Below are 5,789 nucleotides of genomic sequence, written 5' to 3'. Positions count from 1 at the left end.
AATCGCGGTGTGTCGAACTATCTCAGTACTTCAATTGACATTAGCCTTATTTTTGTTTCGTCTCTGTACATTACTAAATCACTTCAGTATTCTCTTCTTAGTAACTATTACTGCATCTATAACTTCTTATCGCTTTCCTATTACGCTTCATTCCTTTCTCAGTCATTGATAGCGCAAGACTTAAATTTATCTTGACGATATACCTGTAATCTAAGCTTCCTTTTTTTAACCAGTGTAGCTTACTTTTTGTTTGAGGTATTCTGTGAGTGAATGCTTATGAGGAATATAGTATAACTGTGCAGTTAAGTTAGATGGCCTTGTATTTAAGTTTTAAAAATATATTATCACCTTGGATATAATTAGTCTTATTTGTTCTTATTATTTACGTTATGAAAATATAGTGCTTGTACTAGAAAAATGTTACTTCCTTCTTTGTGTTCTCTATACTGTTATTCCCAAATTGATGACCAAAATGTAATTTTTAAGTCATTGATCATTCATATCCAAGCATGAATAAGTCTTAAACATTGTTTGAAGATCGTTTTACGAGGGCTATTATAAAAAAAGTACGACATACGTACTTTTTTGTAGTATTTAACTGTCGCTGTATTTATAAATATATTTTTTTTATTTACCTTATGGTGTGCTCTTATTTCAACATTGATATAGATACATTATACACTCACAACAGAACAGAAAAAACGGTCACTCGCTGCACGCTGACACATTGAAATAATGTAAAAAGGATGGCGTGATTAAAACAATACAAAATATAGATCTAGTATTTGTCATTGCAAACATTAGTTTTGCAAACGTTTTCTGGCATTACATAAACACGCGATTCATTAGAAGCTCATAGTCTCGCAGCCACTTTGTGGAAACATCTGCCGTCTGCAGTATTTCAACCGATACCACTTAAGGACCTCCAAGCTTACTATGTATTGTACTAGTTACTGTAGATGTTCAATGGCGACGTTACCTTTTCCATCAAAAATATTACATATTAGAATATTATTAATAGCCTAACCTCCTTTATCGAGCATACATGTAGAGACTGTTGCAAACGGAAAGTGCGAAAGAACTTCTCATGTAAAACCGTGATAGTTGGCGTTATGTTCTTTCTCTGTTCTATGTTATGTAGTAGTGGACTGTTAATTGGTCCATATTTAGTAGTGTAATTTATACAGGGTGATTGTAATTCCATCTAGAGCTTTAAGTGGCGTGTTTTATTAATATAATAAGATTTAAATCTTTCGAAGGTCTTCAAATATCTGTAAAAATTTAACATATTTCGCGCATAACGAGGTACCTTAATAAACATCTGATAAGCGCGTGCAATGGATGGCCGCGGAACTGTGAGCCGGACCTTCAGATCCGATTGGCAAAGCCTCGACACGCCGTCTTCTTCTTTTATATTTTCTGCGCAAAAAGTAGAATGCGCAATACTTTTATAGTAGAATTTTCTAAGTAAATAGTTACTATACTGTTCTATACTATAGGTTTGCTAAAATAACAACACTGTTCTCTACTCTGTTTTTTTATTAATCATCCTGTATAATACATACTTATTTTCATTACATCATTATCTCTATTGTGAAACGCTAAGATTGCTTGTATGTATACAATGGATGTAAAGATCTTGTTGAAGTTAAGAGTGTTAAGATCCAAGCTAGACGCTTGCTTTTTGGATGTCTGAAGTACGTTTACTTCACTCATTGCCATTTTGTTCATATTGATCCCTTTGTTGTTTCACCTAGTTTATTTTATATTAATACAGAGAAAAACATATTTACTATAAAAATTGAAACGTGATAGTGAAATGGTACGCAACAATGTAAGATATCCAGAGTAAACTGGTAACAACCAGTGACCCTGTATAGGTCATGTTTGTGATTAAATTTTTTTAACAATATACCCGCTTTTTATTTACAGTTCTTTCTTCCGTGCGTGCGTTGAGTTTTTGATTGTTTTTGTATTTATACCCAATATTCGGTAAGTTGCTTTAGTTATAACACAATTTTATTATATAAGAGATCATATTATAAAATTATAATGCTATGGATATATATTATTTGTTGATATAAATTAGACTTGAAATAGACCCTCCATTCAATTCTAATAACGACTTTAAAGCGTCGTTTCCTTTGTCTGTTTTTTTCTGTTCATTTAGTTTGGAATATGTTGAAATATATTAAATTTACTTGGAAAATTATCGTACAATGTAGTTCAGTAGTTATTTTTTCCAAATTATATTGTATATCATATACAAGCAATCTCGCACTTCTTCACTCGCACTGTTTCTGTCGGCGCAAGTAGTTTTCAACAATTTTTTTTCATAACTTTTTGTTCTATGATGTACATGTATTATACATTACTGAGAAGCTTATTTCAGTTCTGTTTTATTGTAGGTTTTTTTATTGAACAGAAAACTTTGATAATCTTGACATAATATAAAAAATAAAAATCTTCGAATTTATGTCGTGAAATTGATACCTTACTCAATATTTTGCTTCATATGGTATTTAGTTTGATAAATTAACCAAAGTAATATTTATCAATAAAAAGTTTCCTATCGTTCAGTATATAAATATAAAGTCTAGATACTGAACATCTATTCACAAAAGGGTTATGAATGTACGGTCACTAACGCGTGCAATCTCTGTTCATTGTCAATTTCGTGGGTGCGTTCTGCAGGAATATCTCAAATGATTACTATGAAGCATGTAAATTTCAGTTCGGTGAAAAGAAAGAACAAATAAAGTTGATTATAAAACCATAAACACTTATAAACAGAACCAATTGTTTTTCTTGAAAATCCTCGTTTATTCCAAAATATATCTGTTTTTCAACTTTTGTCTAAGTAATGTCAGTGTAAATTAAAATAAAGCTACAAATCAAATAATTTGCACTTATTATAATAGATTGTTTCACTAGCTTTCAGATAAATTCACTGTTATCACCGTAACTATAAGCATTATTTTGCTTAAAATAATACGCATAGATAACGCGCCGCGCGCGGGTTGAAGTCGCGCGGTAAATGGGCGATTTTCATTAGAGAGCGCGCAACACAAAATATTAAAACAATATTAGAAGCGTACCATAGAAAAAGTGGTATATGGTGCCAATTCTTTTCCTAATACTTTTCTTAATACCCGCCCTCTTTTAAACGTTAAATGAGGCTATTTGGTATGTTTTTATGGAAATATAAATGTGTTCTACAAAAACTTCAAGGCTATATGTTGTCAGGTGTTGTTAATAAAACTCGCCAATATTATGCTGTGATATGCAGTATGTATATCGTAACTCCGGAGGTTTTAAAAATTGACGTACGTAGTTTATCTTAATCTTTTGAGTCTGTACTCATTTAAGGAGTCCTTGCTATGTTTGAAACAAATATATATTCTTTCAATATGAACTTATGTACTATATAATATATATTACGTTAATTTTATTGATGTCAGTCACAACCGACGCATCATTTTCAATATAAACCAAACTGCCACAATTAGCGGTTCAGAGAACAATAAATTTTTTTTTTGTATATTTTATTAAAAAGAGCGCATAAAAGAATGCTGGGAGAGTTCCTTTAGGCGTTTATTCTTTCGCAGAGCGCCATTTGTTTACTAGTAGTGTTGAACTGGCATCAAAAAGAATTCTAAAGAAATCGATTTGAGAAAATAAATGCCATTATGCCAGAAAGCCATAATTAAATTGCTCTGACTAACGTTTCCATCAGTCTGAGCATGTTGAGAATTATGTTATCAATTGTGTCTTGGTACAAACTCTCCCACTCTTCCAGCTTAATGCGTTTTGCAGTTCTCCCAGGTTTTTCTCTGTATTACCTGCAGTATAGAGTTCATATCCGGGAACTTGCAGGCCACCTTTTACCTACATGGTTTACATAATTATGCTTAAACTGAGCGAACACTTTAAGTGAACCCTTGCATTGGATATACTGCATTTGAATGAAGCCGTCATCTTTATGGGTGGCAGATGGGTCGGGAATTTTTAATTTCTCCAACAATCATCAGTACCTCCGTACAAGTTCCAAACAGACCCACGTGTCACCGTAATTGTACTGAATGGACGGAGAATGTTACTCCTTTGCATTTCAATATTCGCTGTCTTCCATTGATCTGGTGTATAAGAACCATGCACTCATAGGCGTGATAATTTTTTTGCATTTCATCTGCCGTTATCTGTTTTGTAATCGCAACCTAAATGACCCACAATTTACAAGATTGTTTTTTATGGAAGAGGAGGACAGACAAGTGTACCTCACCCGATGTTAAGTGATCACCGCACATTTTCTGCGAGGAATAACACCTTGTAAACCGCATTTCCGAGAAATGCTACACACGGATATAGTGATTGTGTATTAATAGTAGATTTTACAACGAGTGTACAAAACGAACCATTTTTTATCCGAGACTTTTAGCAGCCCGAGCCGAAGGCGAGGGCCGATAGTAATGTCGAGGATAAAATGGTTTTGTGGACGAGTTATAAAATCTGCTTTTCATTTCGATTGCGAGGAAATAAAACAGTAGTATAACATGGAAATTTTTAACAATTTTAGCAAATTTGAAGAAATTAATAAACACACGAAAAAACAAGACCTGTTTCCCGCCGCTTTTTTTTTTAATCCTACGACATTTATATTAGGCTTGGGCTCCAGACCTATACAGCCTACTATTAAATTAATTTTGTAATATATATATATATATTTTTTAATTACATAACCTACTATATTTTAATTATAATTTTAATATCTTTTATGTCTTAAAAAACACATGAGGCAAATAAATTAAAGTAAATATTATAAAATAACAAATTCTATCTCTGAACTTTTTATTGTGTTTGGCTGTATGGCTCATTTTCTTTGCCTTAATATAGACACATTTATGAGTAGATACTTTTGTGCACTTGTGCATAAAAATCGATTATGTGCAGCCTATATCGTGCACAAATAAGCAATTTCAGAGCATGCGAAGTAAAAATATATTTTTTTGTAATCTTTACATAAGGTCCTTATAGACTTAGGTCCATAGATAATCTTGTACCTCTCAATAAGAGGGCAAACATATGTGTATTTAAATATGTAATACTTCCCAAAAACCCATTTTTTTGATTATATTAATCAAACAAAATATCAAAACGCCTGGTTCAATCCGTATCCGCCACGTATCAATTTGTTTTCGAATTCATGTCAGTCATACCTACAGGTCAGGGAGGAAGGTCTGATATAAATTGAATCTCTTATCCTCTCTATGTCAAAACAAACCTTAAACCTTAATATTAAAACACTTCTGATTAGTACAAAATATATATATTTTACACTTTATAATCTCAATAGAGACAAAATATATTTTATAATATGTATCTATAAATATCTATTAATACATAAAGTTGATTGATCAATATATAGAAACAAATCTATTTTGTACTCAAATTTTAAAATCATTACATGACCTATAAATTAATATAATATATAAACTGTAAAGTTCCTAGATCACAACTAGTATATGCAATTGGAGTACAACATGTGTTAAGGGAGTTAACAATGAATGCAGTTTGCAATTGTATGGACAGCGTGCGAATCCAGTCTTGATATTGTAGTATAAAAAAATCTGAAAGTAAATAACATTCATTCTAATCCATGGAGTTTCCTAAAAAAGTCATAAGGCCATCATATTCTGCCACTAGCAAGGCGTTCTTAGAGAAGAGGACGTTAGAATATAATCGTCCCCTTGTCCAAAATAAAACATGTGTGCAATACACACATGATAGAA

Source organism: Leptidea sinapis, chromosome 31 (assembly GCF_905404315.1).
Source record: "Leptidea sinapis chromosome 31, ilLepSina1.1, whole genome shotgun sequence".
Taxonomy (NCBI): domain Eukaryota; kingdom Metazoa; phylum Arthropoda; class Insecta; order Lepidoptera; family Pieridae; genus Leptidea; species Leptidea sinapis.
The sequence above is the reverse complement of the archived record's forward strand: the minus strand, read 5'-3'. Positions refer to the sequence as shown.